We start from the raw sequence: 21,101 nt of genomic DNA, 5'->3' as shown, positions 1-21,101 counted from the left end.
TGCATTAAAAACTTAAGATATTTGAGACTATAAAAGAAACCAAATATTTGAGATAATGAAATACTTTTGTTTAAAACCCTGTTCAATCATTAATGTAAGACAAATTAACCACCCACTGTTGCATGTTTTAAATGAACAATTAGATCCTTATGTTTAAATGCAAATCAAACTCAGTACATTTTATACACTAAAGTAATGTGTAAGATTAGAGAAGAGAACCTGAATGGAAAACCTCATATAACTCCTTTCCTTTTTAACCCAGGACCAATGAAGAATGCCTCCATGTTCCTTTCATAACAGCAACCTAAAATAAAGTGAATGCATTTGGGGACCTGAAAATGTGTTTTGTTTGTCATAATGGATTAATTAATAATTGATTATATTAAAACAGCATAGGCAATTAACTTAAGTCATTGTACATATTTTAGGATTATTATGAAGTGTTTTAAAATTGCATAATTAAGTAAAAATCTTGTCCAAGAAGTAAACTATTTACAAAACACAAGAATGACATTATTTTGAATAGTCATTTTAATGAATTTATTAATGTGTCCACTATAGGGATGCACTTATGTATACTCTTCACACACAATGCACACTCATAGTTAAGGTCCATAAACAATCATGACTTTTTTTCCTTATTTATAGTGCAATGCATATTTATTGTAGTCTTTTCAGATATACAAATGTGTAAAAGAAATAAAATTAAGATTACCTGATATCCAACCACTGAGAGATGACAACTATTAAAATTTTACTTAGAGTAGGGCTCCAGTTTCTTCACAGATACACAGACATAATTTAAGTTATTATAAATTGAATATTAATATAAATAGTATTTTATTCCTTGCTTTACTTTCCACTGAACATAGTTCATATTAACTCTTCCTTTAACACTTAAACTGTATCATTTGGACATTTGGGCTGTTTTGCTTTCAACTAATATAATGCTAGTAACACATCATGGGGATGAGGTCCCCTTTTGCAGTGGCTTTGGGAGAAAGTCCACATCTTTCATTCCTAGCTTCCATTCCTGCTATTGTTTGCAGTTGTCATCACCACATCATCACATCTGATTTCCAGAGTGAGAGTAAGGAAAGAAATCCAGTGGCTGATTCTTACAATGAGAAACAATATGAATTTATAGCCACTGATCCTAGGGATGTCAATGGATATTATTGGGAGAGGTTGATTGGGAAAAGAAGGCCCTACAGGGTGTTTACATCAAATGTCTCTGCCCCTTATTTCTTATTTTTGCCTAGGCCAAAAGACAAGTGGTGCAGATGGATTTCATCTAAGGTGAGCATACTAGAATACAACTAAAGGAAGGATATTCTGTTTTGGTAAATTTACGAAGACTCCTTTTTGATTAAATTTGCAGGATCACTCATTCATTTATTTATAATTGATTTTGAATGATATCTTGGAGTTAGCATTGTGAAAACCAAAGGAGAAATAATGGTGAACAAGATAGACAAGGGCCTTGGCTTTATGGAGCTTTGAGTCTAGTGCAGGTGATTTCTCCACACTGGTCCTTACCTGCTTATTTACATCTAACTATTATGACAGGACATTTATATTGATCATACAAGTATACAGATGGACACAAATGAAACTAAGGTTCCTATTCAACTCCCTCCTGGCTGAACAACTATATTTGTTTAGCACATTTTTTTAAAAAAATCAGAACTTCAAAGAGGGTATATGGAATTGGTGTTTGTGTAGGATTTAATCCATGAATTTTTAGTGGGACACACTGAAGGACAAAAAAAAGGAGGTAAAAAAGGAATCTCCCAACAAAATAGCAAGGTGAGAATATTGCTATTCCCCTTGGTTTAGAGAGATGTCTAAGACCAGTAATACCTGCTCCCTATCCTCAATTTACACACCATAGCCATAGTAAAATACTTAGAATGATGTATTGGTAAGGCTGTAGGAACCTATGTCAAAACTATTGAACTTTATCTCTCATATTCTTTAAATAAATATTTTTGGGTGAAAAACATGGTTTTACACAGAACTAAATTTAGTACTGACTGCTTTTTTCAGGGCGCTTTTCACATTCTTATTCCTCAGGCTATAGATGAGTGGGTTTAACATAGGGATCACAACTGTATGGAAAATGGAGGCCAATTTGTCAGTGTACATTGAGTAACTCGAGCTTGGATGGAAATACATGAACAAGAGTGTACCATGGAGTATAGTCACAGTGGTTAAGTGGGTGGCACATGTGGAGAATGCTTTGCATCTCCCCTCAGCTGAATTCATTTTGAGGATGGTAGTTATGATGTAGCTGTAGGAGAAGAGGACGGTGACAATACTGCACCCCACAACACAGCCAATGAAAGTGAACATTACTATCACATTGATTGATGTATCTGAGCAGGAGAGAGCTAGTAAAGGTGGGATGTCACAGAAAAAGTGATTGATGACATTGGAATTGCAGAATGACAATCAAAATGTGCAGCAAGTCTGGATTGCTGAATCCACCAAGCCTACAATATAGGCACCAGCCACTAGCTTGGTACAGACCCTCTTGGACATGGTAGTTTTATAAAGAAGTGAATTACAAATGGCTATATAATGGTCATAGGCCATGACAGCCAACATGAGACATTACACATCTGCAAATGCCCCAAAAAAGTACATCTGGGTGGCATATAAATTATATGGAGTCTTCTTTTGTTCAGATATGAAATCAGCTAGCATCTTGGGAGAGACAGTGGAGGAGTAGCAGATGTCACAGAAAGACAGATTGCTCAGGAAATAGTACATGGGTGTGTGAAGTCTGGAGTCCAGCTTAATCAGTAGAAGCATTCCTATATTGGCAATCAAGGTTGTGCCATAAACCAGTAGAAAGAGCCCAAAGAGCACCTGCTGCACATCCTGTCTGCCAGAGAATCCTAAGACTATGAAGTGAGCAAGCAAACTGCAGTTTTCAGTAGCCCTCATTCAGATCTATGAGATCCCTGGCACTGAAAAAAAGAAAATGTAAGTGGAGAGTTAACATTATCTTCCTGTCTTAATTGTTTAACCACTTGTCCATTCTCATTTTCAGTGATAAAAAAAGAAAGAATGATGAAACTGCTTGAAGTGAATTGACTCAACTGGAAATATATCAGACAATGCAAATTTACTAAATCATAATGTTAATGATATATCTTATAATTGTCTAGCACTGCACAGAATTTGCAACAAAACTTATCCAAATATTAAATGTTATTTCCACATCCACTTACATAGTAGTCATGATAATTTTTACTAAATCTATTTTATAGATTAAGAAATTGGTATCACAAGAGTTCAAAATATTAATTCTTACAACTAATTGGTCCAGATAATCCACATCTTGTGATAAGAACTTATTTTTCCAATTTTGTAGTTTGATCCTGTTATAGAGATATTTAGTCAAGTTAGAAGAGTAGGCAATGAGTTATTTGCAATATTTTTCCTGCCAGATTGTCCAAAATTCTGAAGCAAGCAGAGCTATGGCAGGTTCCTGGGTATAACATTTCCCCTTTTCCCCATTAACCCTTCAGGTTCTATCCAGTCTCAATAAACAACCATGCATCTTATTGTTACAGGGATGGACTTAGTCTGGGATTCAGGATCTGTGGAACAGGAATAATCAAGCCAGCTGGAGAAAAGAGCAGAAATGTCTCCATGAGCAATGAGCTGAAGAGGCAGACAGGAATACACCAGGGCTAAGTGCTTCTCTTGCAAAGTTGCTGTTACACAGGGGAAACACTGAAGAATATTTTAGAAATAATAACAGAGATGCTGGTAGTGTGGGATTAGAGAAGCAAGAAATGAAGTGTGCTACCTCTGCCATGGTCTACTAGAGCTCTTATAGACTCTAATTACAAACAGACACATAATAAAAATCCTCCAACAAAGTCATGTCTGAATTGTACCAATTCCCAGAAGTTGTTTTGTTTGTTGTATTGTTTTCTTTGATCCGTATTTGTCTTTGATACCTATGAAATCTGCCTGCCCTAGGTTAAAAAAGTTGGTTGGCCTTGGAAGGCCAATGAATTCTAGGCCTCATTGTTATGTTTTACCCAAACTGATTAGATCATATATCTTTGCATACCTGTACTCTTTCTCCCTGCAGAAATGAAAAAGTGAAGTTGAAGTTTAGATAAAGAACAAAAATGTATTGCATTTCCATAATTATCTAGAGATCAAAGTACAAATCTCTAAAACCTTCTCCTAAAATAATTTAAATATCTGTCCTTGTAGACACATCTTTAAAAATAGCATTTCCTTTGTCAAATGAGAGTATTTTAGCAATAAATAAAAGTACCCATAAGAGATTAAGAATAAAAAAAAATCCTGACTACCTTCCCAAGCACTGCTAGCACTGCTGTATATTGATTGATATGTGTAAGTAAAATGAGAGTTTACATAAAGTTCCATACCTTCTTTTGGTTTTACAACATGATTTTAGTAGAAAGGTGGATAGAGAGGAGAAGGAATAAAGAAATTAAAAATGTGAATCAGGAAAACAATAAATATTATTAGTACCTGCTGCAGAACTGATGACAATTCTTGGACATAGCTCTACCTGCTTCAATGTAAAGCCTTGTCTCCTGAGTGATCTAGGTTATTTAACTATCACAGTGTCTAGTCCCTGGGTGTTCAACACTTGGTCTCTTTGGAATAAGTGGCAGATATAATTGTATATAATCGTATAGTTTAATTACATGGTATTCCATATAGGTAGGGTGATTGAGAAAGAAATACAGAATTTTTTTTCCATTTTGGCTTAATTCCATCATATGGAATACAAACTCACACACACCCACAAGTGTGCACACACGTACACATGCACTCCTATTAGATATATCAAAAAATAAAGATTTTTAGATAGGCAAAACTAACCATAATCACACTGCTTAGGAATAACCAGCCTTTGTTGTATAAACTCTCACTTTTTAACATTTTGAAATGAAAATGTTGGAATAAACATGCTAATATGTAAATAAATATTATGAATAAATGCACTGTATTCTTTTCTATATGTGGACATTAATTCATTTATTAAATCCTCTGCTAATAACCACTTGGTTTATATAAAATTTTTCATATCAGAAACAACTCTGATATGAGTAAAATTATACATACACAACTTACTGTAAATAAGTTCTTAGAAATGACCTTTAAGGACAAAGAATGTGACTTTAAATTCAGGCAATTTTGGCTTTCTTACCAAATGTCAAGTGTCTTTCATATATTACCTATCATCATATATTATCATACTTTCATACATTACCACATAGGTCCTGAGTTGTTTCTAACAACCTCCTTTTACAGATGAAGGAATTGAAATTCAGATGTGATAAGTAAACTTCCAGAGTCTCATAGTTGTTAAGATTTTCTAACTCCAAAGCAAATTCTTACAATAGATTCATGAAAACTGTTTAATGAAGCATAGATTTTTATAGTTTAACTCTCTTGCCTACTCTCATAGATTATTATAGAGTGTTTATGTTAAAGTCATGTTTGAAAATCCACAAAATTAGTGACCCATTGAATCATAGTGTTGTTAGACAACCAAGAGGCCATTGAAATTTCACTTTTACACCAAGGCAGGATTCCAAAAGTGCTTCAGGACAGAGGGGAGCAAAGAGTAAGAACTGTCAAATTCGGAAGTAGAATGTGTTATTTATATCATCTGGGCCAGCTAACATTGTTAATATTGGTATAAAGAGAAAGTGACGTGGAGGACTGCTGTAATGCATAATTCCAGGGAAGAAATAGAAAATAAGAAAATTGATGTCCCTGATGCTGAATAACCAGCAACCATGGGAGAAGTTCTCTGTATTGGCCATGATAGTTTATACCCTGTATACCACTGCAATACACTGACATGTGTAGATTGATGTATGTTCATTAAATATCTACTGTTGATTGATATTTGAAGGTAACGTACAATCATCATGCACATCGGCTGTAAATCCTGAATCTTAACTAAGTTAAATTAATTCCCAGTAAACTGGTCAAAGCAAAATTCATGTACAAAAACAGTGAAAATAACGTGTCAGGCATGTAGCATTTTATACACACCAATGTTCCTGCTCTTCTGAAACCTCACCTGAGAGTAAAAGGAATAAAAGTTTTGTTGTTGTTATTGTTGCTTTCATTTATTGCTTGTTGTTGATATTCCTGTTGCTTTCTATGATGCTAGAACACTCAGACTAAAATCATGAAATTTAGTATGCTTCTAATTTTGGAAAAAGTGATTTCTGTCACAATTTTTAATGCCTTTTCATATTTCATTGCCATTCTTACTGTGAAGATCCCAGTACCAAGTGCACTCCTGTGGGAGATATTGTTGAGACAAACCTCAAACCACCTAAGTAATTGTAATATTTTTCCACCAGGTTCACTCAAGAAACTTTTATCTGTGTTACCCAAGAGCTTTACTACCATTATCTACTTTTCTGGTACGTATTTGAAGGAGATGGTCCTTCTGATTCCTTTTCAAATATGATTTCTCCTCAGGTGCTTTCCTGTCTCTGGGGATGCCAAATTCCCTCAGGCTACACTCTGATTAGGCAAGACCCAGACTTCACCTTCCCAAACAGGATTGCCATCCACACCATGTATCATGTGGTACAACTCACTCTCCCATTAAATCTTGAGCTTGTAGAGCAACATACTGTTGAAAAGTAGATAATGTAAATTAATTTCTGAATAATTTAATGATTTTTCTGTGTTTTGATTGTGAGTGGCTTTCATAAAACATGAGAATATGAAAGATTTAAGGTGGAATTTAAGACATTTGAGAAAAGCCAGTGATAAAAAATCCATATCAAAATGGTTTTCTGGTGTCACTGAGGCCCTTCATGCTAGCAATCATCCACTTATAAACCCATATAAAACTATTCAGAAAAGAGTTTTCTGGCATTAAGGCTTGGATCATTATGAAATAGGTTGAATGCATGATAATGGTACCAAGGAGAAGCAAGTTCACTACATTTCTTTGCTGGAAATAAGCCTAAAGTGTCCACAGGTTGATAATGAAGACTCTGTTCTATAAGCTAGGCATCACATTCTTAGTAACATAAAGTATAATTATTTAATGGAATATCCTATGGAAAATATGCTTTATTAGATTCACAAACATATATTAGAAACTTATTTTGTATAAGAAATTGCTAGAGATTTTAAAAATCATAATAATGAAACCCTGAAGTTGCATACAATCTAATAGTAAATAGACTTTGCTTTTAGAAAATATTTTCAAGATAGGATATACATAGAAAATGTAATAAGTGTACATCCCTGCACTTGAAACCCACACCAAAAGACATATGATTACCAGCATTTTTTGACTGTTTATGGGCCCCATCATGAATTTTTAGCCAATGTGATAGATTAATATTATATGTTTTTTGAACTATATAAGTGTTAAGTCATATGTATGTGCTTTTCTGTTAGTTTGCTTTGGCTCAACATTATGTCTGAGAGATTTCTAAATGACATTGTGTAGAGATAGTTCATTTATTCTTATTGCCATATAATATTCCAATGTGCAAATATACCATGCTATTTCTCTAATGTAGTGCTGGGAAAGGCACAGTAGGAAACAATAGTTTGTAGGAACATAGTGTTACCCATTCACTTATGTATGCTGATGGCTGTTTTAATAATTGAAAGGCATATTTGAGTAGTTGTAATAGATACCTTATGACCTGCAAAGCTTGAAATATACTATATAGCTCCTTAAAAATGTTTGTCAACCACTGATTTTATGTATTGACAGAAATTTGAGTTATTTTCCATTTTGTGCTATTGCAAATAAAGGTACTGTGAACATTTTGAACATTTTTGTGAACATTTTGTGTAGACATATTCACTCCTCTTAATTATAAAACTGGGAATGAAATTTTTGGGTCATAAAGTATGTGTATATCCAGCTATAATAGAGTCTTCTATATAGTTTTCCAAAGTGGGATGCCAATTCCCACATCTACTACCAATATATGAGATTGTTAGTTCCATCACCTCATCACCAATACTTGATATTGTTAAAATAATTTATGATGATTTGTGGTCATTGGGAATTATTTGTATGACTAGCTTCTAGTAGATTATGTGACATTGTTATAGAAACTATTGGACTCAGCATAAAAGACAAAGCACTTAGAAGTACAACAGGAATGTACTAAACACTCAATAACCCCTGGTAAAATTCCATTTGTGCACAAAAGACAGATTGAACAAATGAAATTTGGCAAACTAAGGAGACTGGAAAGTTTTATAAAAAGACATTAGCTTATTTAACAGAAGACACATAATGATGTGTGAAAATGGAGGAAAGGATAAAATAATGATATTGTTAGAGTTTAGTAAATATAGCTGTATTAAAGTATTTGAGAAAACTTTGTACTATACCATTTGATTTGAGGAACAAAACTGTATGCATGTATGTTTGTGTGTTTATATGCATATATATGTATAAATGTGTGTGCAAATTATATATATATATGTGTATATATATGTGTGTGTGTGTGTGTGTGTGTGTGTGTGTGTGTGTGTATATTAAAAACCACCTTTTCTATTTCAGTCTTTCCAAAGCCTCATTCACAGTCTTCTTCTGTAGGCTTTAAATCATGAGTTCTACATGGGAATCACAAGTGCATAAAGCAACAAGGTAATTTTGTCTTCATCTAGTGAGTTGGAAGAACTGGGCCAGAAATACAAGAAAACCATAATTCCCTGAAAAATTGCAACAAGAGCTAAGTGGGAAGAACAGGTGGAGAAAGCTTTGTACCTCCCCTTAGCACAGTAGATCTTTAAAATTAAAAGGATGATATAACAATAAGGCCCAAGGACTCCTGAAATAGTATCCAGTTCAATCAAGCCAAAATTACCAAAATACCAAAAAGTACAGGTTCATTCTATCAGAACAAGAAAGGAGGTAAAGAGGAGTTAAATCATAGAAGAAATGATAAATCTCGTTTGACCCTCAGAAATTTAAGCATAATGTTAGTGTTATATGTGCCAAACATCCACTCTTCCCACCATGTAAACCCCAGCCATGAGCATTGAGGAAACCCTTCTGGACATGTTGACTGTACAGAGCAAGGGGTTACCAATGGCCTTGTACCTATTAAAGGCCATCACTGCCAGCAGCAGACATTCAGAATCTGCAAAGATACAGAATATGAAGAATTGCAGAGCAAAACTGAAAAAGGGAAATGATTTGTTCTTACAAAGAGATTCATCAGCATCTTGGACCCAATTGCTGTGGAATAGCAGAGATCACAGAAGGAGTCATGGCTGAGGAAAAAGTACATAGGTGTGTGAATCTGGGAATCCATTTTAATTAAAATTATCATTCTGAGATTTGCCAGAATATTAAAGAGATAAACAACTAGAAGTATGGTGAATAGAGTTCCTTTGATGTCATGGTGAGTAGTTATTCCCAAGAAAAGGAATTCAATCAAGGAGGAGCAATTTCCCCCATCCATTCTTCTTTGCTCTTGTTCTAAACAGTTGCAAAATTGATCAAGAAAATAGTAGATATGCCTGTAAAACTCTGAACATCTACAAACTATTATTTGTAAAGTAGAAAGTGATTTGATGTATAAATTTTCTCCTTTACCCTCAGAAAATACTCAGACAAGCATCACTTTTAGAGGCATTGTTTTCTGATTGAAAATTAAAATAAATAAATAAATAAATAAAAGATAGGAAGTTGAGAAACTTTGATTCTAAATGTACATGCCATTCATGAGCTATGTGATGTCTGAGCCTCTATCGCCTTGTCACAGGCAGTACCATTGTCTGAACTAAAAGCTTATCCCATATTCAAAACTAATGAAGGAAACATCACAGTTATATAGATAGAGCCATAAAATACCAGACTAAACCTCTCATTGTTTGAAAATAAATACCCAGATGAACAAGAAAGTGGTCACCTTTATTGCATTCTTCAAGAAACATGAATATGCTCAACAAAGATGAGTGGATGATGAAATTACAAATAAATTTGTAAATAAAATTATGTTACTGTTTTTGGTGTATGGTGTCATAATATTTACTAAAACATGACACATGTTTTATTGAACTTTACTATCACATTTCATCACTTCTTTTCCACAGCATTGATAACCCAATTGTAGATTAACTTGATTAAGTCTCTTAATACTCCAACAGAAGTTGTTAAGAAGTAGGAACAACAGAATTTAGCACACACACATTTTCATCTCTTTGGGTTTTTTCTGGTTTGCTAATGCTGCTGGAATGCAAAACACCAGAGATGGATTGGCTTTTATAAAAAGGGGTTTATTTAGTTACACAGTTACAGTCTTAAGGCCATAAAATGTCCATCAACAAAGGGTACATTCACTGGAGAATGGTCAATGGCATCTGAAAATCGTCTGTTAGCTGGGAAGGCATGTGGCTGGCATCTGCTTCAGGTTCTGATTTCAAAATGGCTTTCTCCCAGGACATTCCTCTCTAGGCTGCAGTTCCTCAAAAATGCCACTCTTAGTTGCTCTTGGGGTGTTTGTCCTCTCTTAGCTTCCCCAGAACAAGAGTCTTCTTTCAACAGCCATCTTCAAAGTGTCTCTCATCTGCAGCTCCTCTCTTCTAATGTGTGCATTCTTCAAAGTGTCCCTCTTGGGTGTAGCAAGCTCACTCCTTCTGTCTGAGCTTATATAGTGCTCCAATGAACTAATTCAGACCCACTCGGAAAGGGTGGGATCACACCTCCATGAAAATTATCCAGTCAGGATCATCACCCACATTTGGGTGGGTCACATCTCCACGGAAACACTCAAAGAATTACAATTTAATCAACACTGATATATCTGCCCACACAAGATTACATCAAAGATAATGGCATTTTGGGGGACATAAGACACTCAGACCAGCACAGGTTTTAAATTGTCTTTTCCATTAAAAATGAAAATAGGAAGAGGAACAATAAGCATTTTCTAGATATATAGGATTCTGTTTCTTGTATATGTGTTTGTGTTTCTGTATGTCTGGTGTTCTTATAGGTGCATGCATCTCTCTGTTACAATATGAAAATTAGAATATGGGTTTTGGTCTGATTTAAGTTTTTTCTTGAATTAAGTATTATGTTATGTGGTCCACATGGACTTGAATTTACACATATCTACACATATTTACATATATTACATATATTAGTCCTTGTAATATGAGCCCCCAATTATTAATATTAAAATAAAACTTGAACAAATGAATTTAATAAGAAAATGATATCACTTGCTCACATAGGAATCTTAGTTAAATTATTAATAAGTAAAATCTATACTTTACACTAGTTAATAAACTTCACATAGCACTAATAAGAGAATATTGTTTAAGGGACTTAAGTCTCAAGCCTCAGCCTTCATGCTGTCTTATGAAAACATGATATTGATTAGACTTCTGGTTCTGTATTTTATTCCATGAATGCACCAAATTGATCAATGTCATGAAGGGAACAGAACTCATTTTTTTTAATTCAGTTTTATTGGGATATATATTGACATAAATACAATCATCCATGGTGTAAATCAACTGTTCACAGTACCATCATATAGTTGTGCATTAATCACCACAATCTATTTTTGAACATTTTCCTTACACTAGAAATAATCAGAATAAGAATAACAAAAGTAAAGAAGCACACCCAAATCATCCCCCCATCCCTCCCTATTTTTCATTCAGTTTTGGTCCCCATTCTTCTACTCATCCATCCATACACTGGATAAAAGGAGTGTGATCCACAAGGTTTTCAAAATCACACTGTCATCCCTTGTAAGCTACATTGTCATACAACCATCTTCAGGAGTCAAAGCTACTGGGTTGCAGTTTGGTAGTTTCAGGTATTTACTTCTAGCTATTCTAATACATTACATCCTAAAAAGTGTTACCTATATAATGCATAAGAATGTCCACCAGAGCGACATTTTGATTCCATTTGAAATCTCTCAGCCACTGAAACTTTATTTCATTTCATTTCACATTCCCCTTTTGGTCAAGAAATTGTTCTCAAATCCATGATGCTGGGTCCAGATTCATCCACGGGAGTCATACCCTGCGCTGCCAGGGAGATTTACACCTCTGGGAGTCAGGTCCCACATAGGGTTGAGGGCAGTGAGATCACCTGCCAAGGTGGCTTAGCCAGAGACAGAGGGCCACATCTGGGCAACAAAGAGGCACTCAGGGGGAGACTCATAGGCACAATCATAAGCAAGTTTAGCCTCTCCCTTGCAGTAACAAGCTTCATACGGCAAGCCCCAATACAGGGCTCAGCATATCAAGCCTTCAGTCCCCAATGTTTGTGATAACATCAGCAACAATCCAGGGGAGGAAGTCCTATACCTCCGCAGCCTCCCCCAGCTCCTCAGGGGGTCCCTGAATATATCGTACTATTCTCCACCAAAAATATGTTGGGATGTGTTGCTATTTCACTCTAACTTATAACGACCTACCGTATCTCACTTCCTATTCAAAGTTCCATGTAATTGTGGTGTTTGAACAAACTGACTGTAGAAATTATATTGTTTAGAAAATATAAATCCTATACTAAATAAACATCTCTTCCCTTGGTCTCACATGGAAATTGAAGTTTTAGCAAGTCAGTTTCAACCATTACCCTTTGGCCAGATTTGCCCTTGTCTTAACCAGATCTCCTTCATTCATATCTCTAATTGAAGTCTGGGCTCGTTTTCAGCCTTTTTTTTTTTTTTTTTTTTTTTTTTTTTTTTTAGCATTTGCTGTATGTGTTAATACTGACATTCATATCTGCTGAGCTCTATCTCTGAACTTCTTGTGTCACACAGATACCCAGTGTTCCAGAGACCAATCAGGTTATACACAAAGGGATCAGCATCTCAGAGTTGGGAGACAGCCATTACAATTCAGGAATAAATTTGACTGCTGTAAGAGCTTACAATCTAGGGACCATTACAATAATCATTTCCCTGTTAGGCTGTGCTCTAAGATTCAATTCTAAGTTTACACATTGTAGTTAGTCCATATTTGTGAGGCATTACAGTGTTTGCCTTTGTTTCTGGTGTACTTCACTCAAAATGCTGCATACAGTATCCATTCACCTCATTATGTGTCTCACAACTTCACTCCTCATAGTTGCTCAGTATTCCATTTTATACATACACCACAGTTCACCATTCTATTCTTCAGTCACTGTACCTTTAGGCCACCTTCACTCACTGCAAATCATGAATACTGCCTCCATAAATGCCTGTGTGCAAATGTCTATTCATGTCTCTGCTCTCAGATCTTCCAAGTACATACCCCATAATGTGGTTGCAGGACCTTATGGCCCCCAATACTTAGCTTCTGGTGGAACCAGCAGAGTGACCTCCAGAAAGGCTACACCATTCTGCCTCCCCATTAGTAAATAGGTACATCCCTCTCTCCATGTTTTCTCCAGCACTTTCACCCCTATTTATAACTTTTTCCTACAATTTTATAGAGATTTATTCACATAACACACAATTATCCACAGTGTACAATCAGTTCAAAGTATCATCATATAGTTGTTACATTTAATGGAAGCATTTCACAAAATTACTGTTGACTATAGACTCCAGTTTGCTTTGATTATATTTTTTTCCCCAAATACCATCCCGTTTTCAACACTCTGCATGGTTGACATTCATTTGTTCTCCCAAATGTAAAAATATTTTTATATTTCTACATTTAGCCACAGTCATTAGCCACTCCAGTTTCTGCCAAGTTATAGAGTCCCAGTCTTTATCATCTGTCTTTACCTCTGGTGTCATACATTCCCCTATCCCACATCTTTCAGCTTTGCTCACACACATCTTGTTCAGTGTACTTACAATATGTTGCTACCTTCACACAGTATTATGCTACCTATTTCTGGATCTATAAAATCAATCCTGCTGAACATTCTGTAGTCCTTCAGCATCAAATGCCTGATCTCTACCAACTTTCTATCTCCTCATAACCTGTGTTATCAGCTTTTACCTCTCAAAGTTTGCTCATTAATGTTAGTTCATATTAGTGACACCATACAATATTTATCCTTTTGTTTCTGGCTAACTTCATTCAGCATAATGCAGTCAAGTTTCATCCACATTATTATATGTTCCGTGTATTTATTCTGTCTTAGAGCTGCATAATATTCCATCATGTGTAGATACCGCAGTTTGTTTATCCACTTGTCCATTAATGAACATTTAGGCTGATTCCATTTATTGGCAATTGTGAATAATGCCATAATAAACATCTGTTTACAAATGTCCATTTGTGTCTTAACTTTCAGTTCCTTTGAGTATATACTTAGCAATGGAATAGCTGAGTCATATGGCAGATCTATACTTAGCTTCCTGAGGAAACTCCACACTGTCTTCCAGAGTGGTTGCACCATTCTACATTCCCATCAGCAATGAATAAGTGTGCCTCTCTCTCCACATCCTCTCCAGCACTTGCAATTTTCTGTTTTTTCTCTTTTTTTTTTTTTTTTTTTTTCCTATAATGGCCATTCTGGTAAGTGTGAGATGATATCTCATTGTGGTTTTGATTTGTGTTTCCCTAATAGTCAGGGAAGTTGAGCATTTTTTCATATATTTTTGAAATATTTGTATTTCCTCTTCAGAAAAGTGTCTATCCATGTTTTTTGCCCATTTTTTTAATTGGGGTTTTTGTCTTTCTGTTGTGTTGTAGAAATGCTTTATGTATTCCGGATATGAAACCCTTATCTGCTATGTGGTTTCCAAATATTGTCTCCCATGGTGTGGGCTGCCTTTTTACTTTTCTAACAAAGTCCTTTGATGTACAAAAGTGTTTGATTTTGAGGAGATCCCATTTGTCTATTTGTTCTTTGGTGCTCATGCTTTGGTTGTAAAGTCTAGGAAACCACCTCTTACCACAAGATCTTTAAGATACTACCCTACGTTTTCTTCTAAGAGTCTTATGGTATTAGCACTTATGTTTAGGTCTTTGATCTAATTGGAGTTAATTTTTGTATAAGGAGTGAGGTAGGAGTCATCTTTAATTCTTTTGGAAATGGATATGCAGTTCTTCAAACACCATTTAATGAAGACGATTCTCTGTCCCAGTTTCTTTTGCTTGACCACCTTATCAATGATCAATTGTCCATAGATGTGAATCTATTTCTAAACACTCAGTTTGATTCCATTGGTTGGTATCTCTGTCCTTATGCCATTACCATGATGTTTTGAGCTCTGTAGCTTTGTATGGTGTTTCAAAGTCAGGTAGTGTGAGACTTCCCACTTCTTTCCTCTTTCTCGATATTTTTGGCTATTCAGGGCACCTTTCCCTTCCAAATAAATTTGGTTATTGTTTTTTCTACTTCTGCAAAGTAAGTTGTTGGGATTTTAAATGCTATTGCCTTGAATCTACAAATCAGTTTAGGTAGAGTTGACTTCTTAATTATATTTAGTCTTCCAATCCATGAACATGGTATGTTCTTCTATTTTTTTAGGTCCTGTTCAAATTCTTTTAGCAGTTTCTTGTAGCTTTCTTTATGTAGGTCTTTTGTGGCCTTTGGTAAGTTTATTGCTAAATACTTGATTATTTCTGTTGCTATTGTAAATGGATTATTTAAATTTCTTCTTCTTACTACACATTACTTGTGTATAAGAACACTAAAGGTTTTTTGCATTGATCTTGTAGCCTGCCTCTTTGCTGTATTCATTGATTAGCTCTAATAGCTTTACTGTAGATTTTTTCTGGATTTTCTACATACAGAATTATGTCATCTGCAAAGAGTGAAATTTTACTTCTTCCTCTCCAATTTGGATGACTTTATTTCTTTTTCTTGCCTAATTGCTCTAGGTAGAACTTCCAGCACAATGTTGAATAACAGTAATGACAGTGGGCATCCCTGTCTCATTTCTGGTCTTAGAGGGAAAACTGTCTGTCTCTCCCAATTGAGTACAGTGTTAACTGTGTGTTTTTCATATATTGCCTTTATCTTATTGAGAAAATTCCCTTCTATTCCTATCCTTTGAATTGTTTTCATCAACAAAGAATGTTGAATTTTGTCAAATTCTTTTTCTACATTGAGATGATCATGTGTTTCTTTTGCTTTGATGTATTGATGTGATGTATTACATTAATTGATTTTCTTGTGTTGAACCAGACTTCATACCTGGAATAAATCCCACTTGATCATGCTGTAACATTCTTTTAATGTGCTGCTGGATTAGATTTGCCTGTATTTTGTGGAGGATTTTTGCATCTATATTCATTAAAGAGATTGGTTTATAATTTTCCTTTTTTGGTAGTATCTTTCATTTTGGTATTAGGGTGATGTTGGCTTCATAGAATGAGTTGGGTAGCTTTCCCTGCTCTTCAAATTTTTTGAAGAATTTGAGCAGAATTGGTATTAATTCTTTCTTGAATGCTTGGTAGAATTAATATGTGAAGCCATCTGGTCCTGGGCTTTTCTTTTTGGGGAGCTTTTTGATGACTGTCTCAGTCTCTTTACTTGTGATTTGTTTGTTGAGGTTGTCTATTTCTTCTAGGGTCAATTTTGGTTGTTTATGCTTTTCTAGTAAGTTGTCCATTTTTTGTATGCGGTCCAGTTTACTAGCATATCATTGCTCATGGTATCTTCTAATTATCTCTTTTATTTCTGCAGGGTCAGAAGTTATGTTTCCTTTCCCATTTCTGATTTCATATATTTGCATCTGTTCTCCCTCTCTCTCTCTCTCTCTCTCTCTCTCTCTCTCTCTCTCTCTCTCTCTCTCAATCTCTCTCTCTCACTCTCACTCTCACTCTCTCTGTTACCCTAGCCAGTGGTCCATCAACTTTATTGGTTTTCTCAAAGAACCAGCTTCTGCTATTGTAGATACTCTCTATTGCTTTCCTGTTCTCAGTTTCATTTATTCCTGCTGTAATCTATGTTATTTATTTCCTTCTGTTTGCTGTGGGGTTAACTTGATGCTCTTTCTATAGTTTCTCCAGGTAGACAGTTAATTCCTCAGTTTTTGATCTCTCTTCTCTTTCAACACAGGCACTTAGGGCAATATATTTCCCCCTCAGCAATGCTTTTGTTGCATCCCATAAATTTTTATATATTGTGTTTTCATTGTCATTTGCCTTGAAGTATTTACTAATTTCTCTTGTAATTTCTTCCTTTACCCACTGGTTTTCTAAGAGTGTGTTGTTTAGTCTCCAGGTATCTGTGAATTTTGCAATCTTCTGCCTTTTATTTTTTTTCTAACTGTATTCTGTTATGATCTGGGATAGTGTTTTCTACAATATCAATATTTTTAAATTTGTTGACACTTGCTTTGTGACCCAGAAGGAGGCTTATCCTAGACAAAGTTCCATAAGCACTTGTGAAAAACATGTATCCTGCTTTTGTGGGATGTAGTGTTCTATAAATGTCTGTCAAGTCTAGTTCATTTAACATACAATTCAACATTTCTGTTTCCTTGTTGATTCTCTGTCTGGATGTTCTATCCATCGATGAGAGTAGTGTACTGAAGTCTCCATCTGTCACTGAGGAGTTATTGAGTTCTCTTTTCAGTGTTCTCAGTGTTTGCCTTATGAACTTTGGGGCACTCTGGCTTGGTGCAGAAATATTTATGATTGTTATATTTTCCTGATGAATTGACGCTTTTATTAATATATAGTATCCTTCTTTGTCTCTTTTAATTGTTTTACTTTTGCAGTCTAATTTGTCTGATATTAATATAACTACTCCCACTTTTTTTCTGGTTGCTGTTTGCATGAAATATCTTTTTCCAACCTTTAACTTTCATTCTATTTTTTCCTTGTGTCTAAGGTGAGTTTCTTGTAGACAGCATATATATGGATCCTGTTTTTTAACCCATTCTGCCAGTTTGTGTCTTTTTATTGGAGAGTTTAATCTATTAACATTTAGTGTTGGTACTATAAGGGCAGTACTTTATTCTATCATTTGGTCATTTGGATTTTATATGTCAAGTCTTATTTTTTCCTCTCTCTCTCTTTTTACCCTTCCTAATAATCTTCATTTCTACACTCTTCTCCAAACCTCTTTTTCCTGTCTTTTCTTATGAGCCTGTAGCACTCCCTTTAGTATTTCTTGTAGTGCCAGTCTCTTATGAACAAACTCTCAGTGTCTGTCTGAAAATATTTAATATCCTCCTCATTTTTTTATTTCTATGATATTTGTCATTTGCAGTGTTCGTCATTTGTTCTTTTTTTCTTTTTTTTAATTGTGATTGTTCACATAACATACAATTATCCAAAGATCCAAATTGTACAATCAATTCCCCCAGTACCATCATACAGCTGTGCATCCATCACCACAATTAATTTTTGTTCAATTTTTAGAATATTTTCATTACTCCAGAAAAGAAATAAAGACAAAAAGAAAAAAAAAGAAAAAAAAGGAAATTCACATCCTCCCCTATCTTTAACAAACCCCTTCCACTGTTTACTCACAGTATTCATATAGTACATTTGTTACTGTTTGTGAAAGAACATTGAAATACTACTAACTGTAGTATATAGTTTGCAGTAGGTAAATATTTTTCCTATATACCCCTCTATTAATAACTACTAGTTGTAATGTCATACATTTTTTTTTCTCATTTATGAAGGAGATTTCTAATATTTGTACAGTTAGTCTTGGACATTGCCCTCCACAATGTTTACTGTTGTTTACATTACCATCTTTCAACCTCCAACTTTCTGGTGACAAAAATAACTCTTAGCTTCTCCTTTGTATCACAGTCATGCACCATTCAGCACTGTTAGTTATTCTCACAATGTGCTACTGTCAGCTCTGTTCATATCCAGATATTTAAGTTCATCCTAGTTGAACATTCTATTCATGCTAAGCAACCACTCCCCCATTCTTTAGCCTCATTCTATATCTTGGTAAGTTATATTTCGTGTCTATGAGTTTACATATTATAATTACTTCCTGTCAGTGAGACCCTGCAATACTTGTCCTTATGTGTCTGGCTAATTTCACTCAGTATATTGCCCTCAATGTTTCATCATCAACCCATTTTTTTAAGATGGTTTTCTTCACATACCATCCATTCCATCCTAAATAAACAATCAATGGTCCCCTGTATAGTCACATACTTTCTCTGCAACTATACTTATTGCTTTATCTCTCAGTGCTATCTTAGCTTTGCTCTTGCCTGGGCCCAAATTGCAAGTCTTTGAGGCTTTCTGTAATGGGCTTCTTAGAATAACTGTTTTAGAAAAAGAGAAAAAGTTTAAAAAAATTAAACAGTAAAAGAAAAAGAAGGGACCAGTATGAACTACTTCCAGTCCTTGCAGATCTGATGGGATATTGAAATCCTAAAAGACACATTGTTGAGGGACAATTAAGAAACAATCAAGAAAGCAGAGAAACCAGCTTTTCAGATAAGGGCCCTTGCCTCCTGGATTTGCATATGTGCCTTATTTGGTTTGAGCCCTGTCCTACTCCATATTATGTTCACCTGTACTCCAAAAAAGTTTTTATTTTATTTTATTTTATTTTATTTTATTTATATGCTGTTTTTGCTAGTCCTATGTACTCTCCACTGGGCTGACTGCTCCCAGATTTTCCAGTGTCAGGTCTCAGTTTATCTTTGGTTGGAGTTTTTGTTCCTGAGTCTCAGTTTGTTAATCAGTGGTATGACTGCAGTTCTCCCTCCTGGCTTCCAGAACTGATGGCCCTTCCTACCATGGTATTTTGCCTGGCAGGGAGGAGCACTGGCCCCCTGGCCACAAGAACTTACAGATTTCACTGATCTCTACTGTTCCATGCATTCATGAGTGTTGAATGAATTATGTCCAAACTCAAATTCCTCTGTGGTGTCCAGTCCTGGCTTTCTACCAACTGCCCTGGCTTGCTACCAACTGCCCTGGAGGAGAAACTAAATCCCACAACTCACCACTCCACCATCTTGCCCTTCCCAGAACTGATTTTAGTGCTACAATTCTTAGCTACCCTGAGTCTATACCCTCATCCTCCAGTCCTAGGAGACATCTGAAGGAACTCACTAGATTCTCTATAACGACTGATCTCCTCTTCATTGTTCATCCTGTTTCTTCCATTTCTGAAATAGGGTACTTGATTTCCCCATTTAGAAACATGACAATTCTTCAATGGCTATCTTAAATGCAACTTTTTTCCTTAAGTGGGTCTGATTGCCTTTTTCCAGTCGTGTATAATCCATCCTCAATTCAATGATTTTATAAATGTATATTATAAACCATTGTTTTAATTTCCCAGCTTCTAAAATAAATACCATAAAAAGGATTTCTTAAATAATGGGAATTTGTAGGCTCATGATTTTGGGGGTAGAAGAAGTCCAAAATTGAGTGTTAGCAGAGTGATGGTTTCAGCACAAAAGACTGGCATTCTGGTGCTGCCTGCAGGCAGAACTTGGCCCTTGGCTTTTGTGTCATATGACAATGCACATGACAGCCTTTTCTGGCTTCTATATGTGTTTGACTCTCATTCTGCCTATGAAATAATCTAGTATTCTGGATAAAGATGAATGCAATTCAGTGGAGCCACACTTTACCAGAAGTAACATCTTTAAGAGATATTATTTGCAATGGGTCCACACCCACCAGAATGAGGACCAAGATCAAGAACTTATTCTTCTGGACCAAAAAGGATGTTTTCTTCTCACAGCAAAATGCATTCATTCCATTGAAACATCCCAAAAGACTTAAGTCATTTTAGTAACAATGCTAAGTACAAAGTCTCATCAAATTGGATAGGTGAGTTTCATTCTAGGGCAAAATTCCCCTCTGTGGACCTGTGTATCCTAGATAATAAGTTATCTGCTTCCAATATGAAATGGTGGGACAGGCATGGGAAAGATATTCCCATTCCAGAAGGGAGAAATTGAAGGGAAACAAGGGTCACAGTTCCCAAATCAGTCCAAAACCCAGAAGGGAAGCTCTGTTAGATTTCCAGGTCTGCTAGTCACCTATGGATCCATGTTTTATCTCTAGACACAATGAAGTAGCTGCCCCATCCCTTCTAATAACTTCTGCAGCCATCATACTCTCCCTGAAGAAGCACTGGGAAGGTGGGCAGTCTCTGCAAATGCCAGTACACACTGGCCCCGTGCTCTCTAAGCATTGGGATGGGAGCCATGCTA

General features: G+C 35.5%; 2 pseudogenes; both read right to left on the bottom strand.

The window, feature by feature from the left end:
• Positions 1-2,010: 2,010 nt before the first annotated feature.
• Positions 2,011-2,952, bottom strand: LOC119511337 (annotated as a pseudogene).
• A 151-nt stretch (positions 2,953-3,103) lies between these two features.
• On the bottom strand, positions 3,104-9,482 carry LOC119511336 (annotated as a pseudogene).
• Positions 9,483-21,101: the final 11,619 nt, after the last annotated feature.

Source organism: Choloepus didactylus, chromosome 16 (assembly GCF_015220235.1).
Source record: "Choloepus didactylus isolate mChoDid1 chromosome 16, mChoDid1.pri, whole genome shotgun sequence".
In the NCBI taxonomy this organism is placed as follows: domain Eukaryota; kingdom Metazoa; phylum Chordata; class Mammalia; order Pilosa; family Megalonychidae; genus Choloepus; species Choloepus didactylus.
The sequence above is the reverse complement of the archived record's forward strand: the minus strand, read 5'-3'. Positions and strand labels throughout refer to the sequence as shown.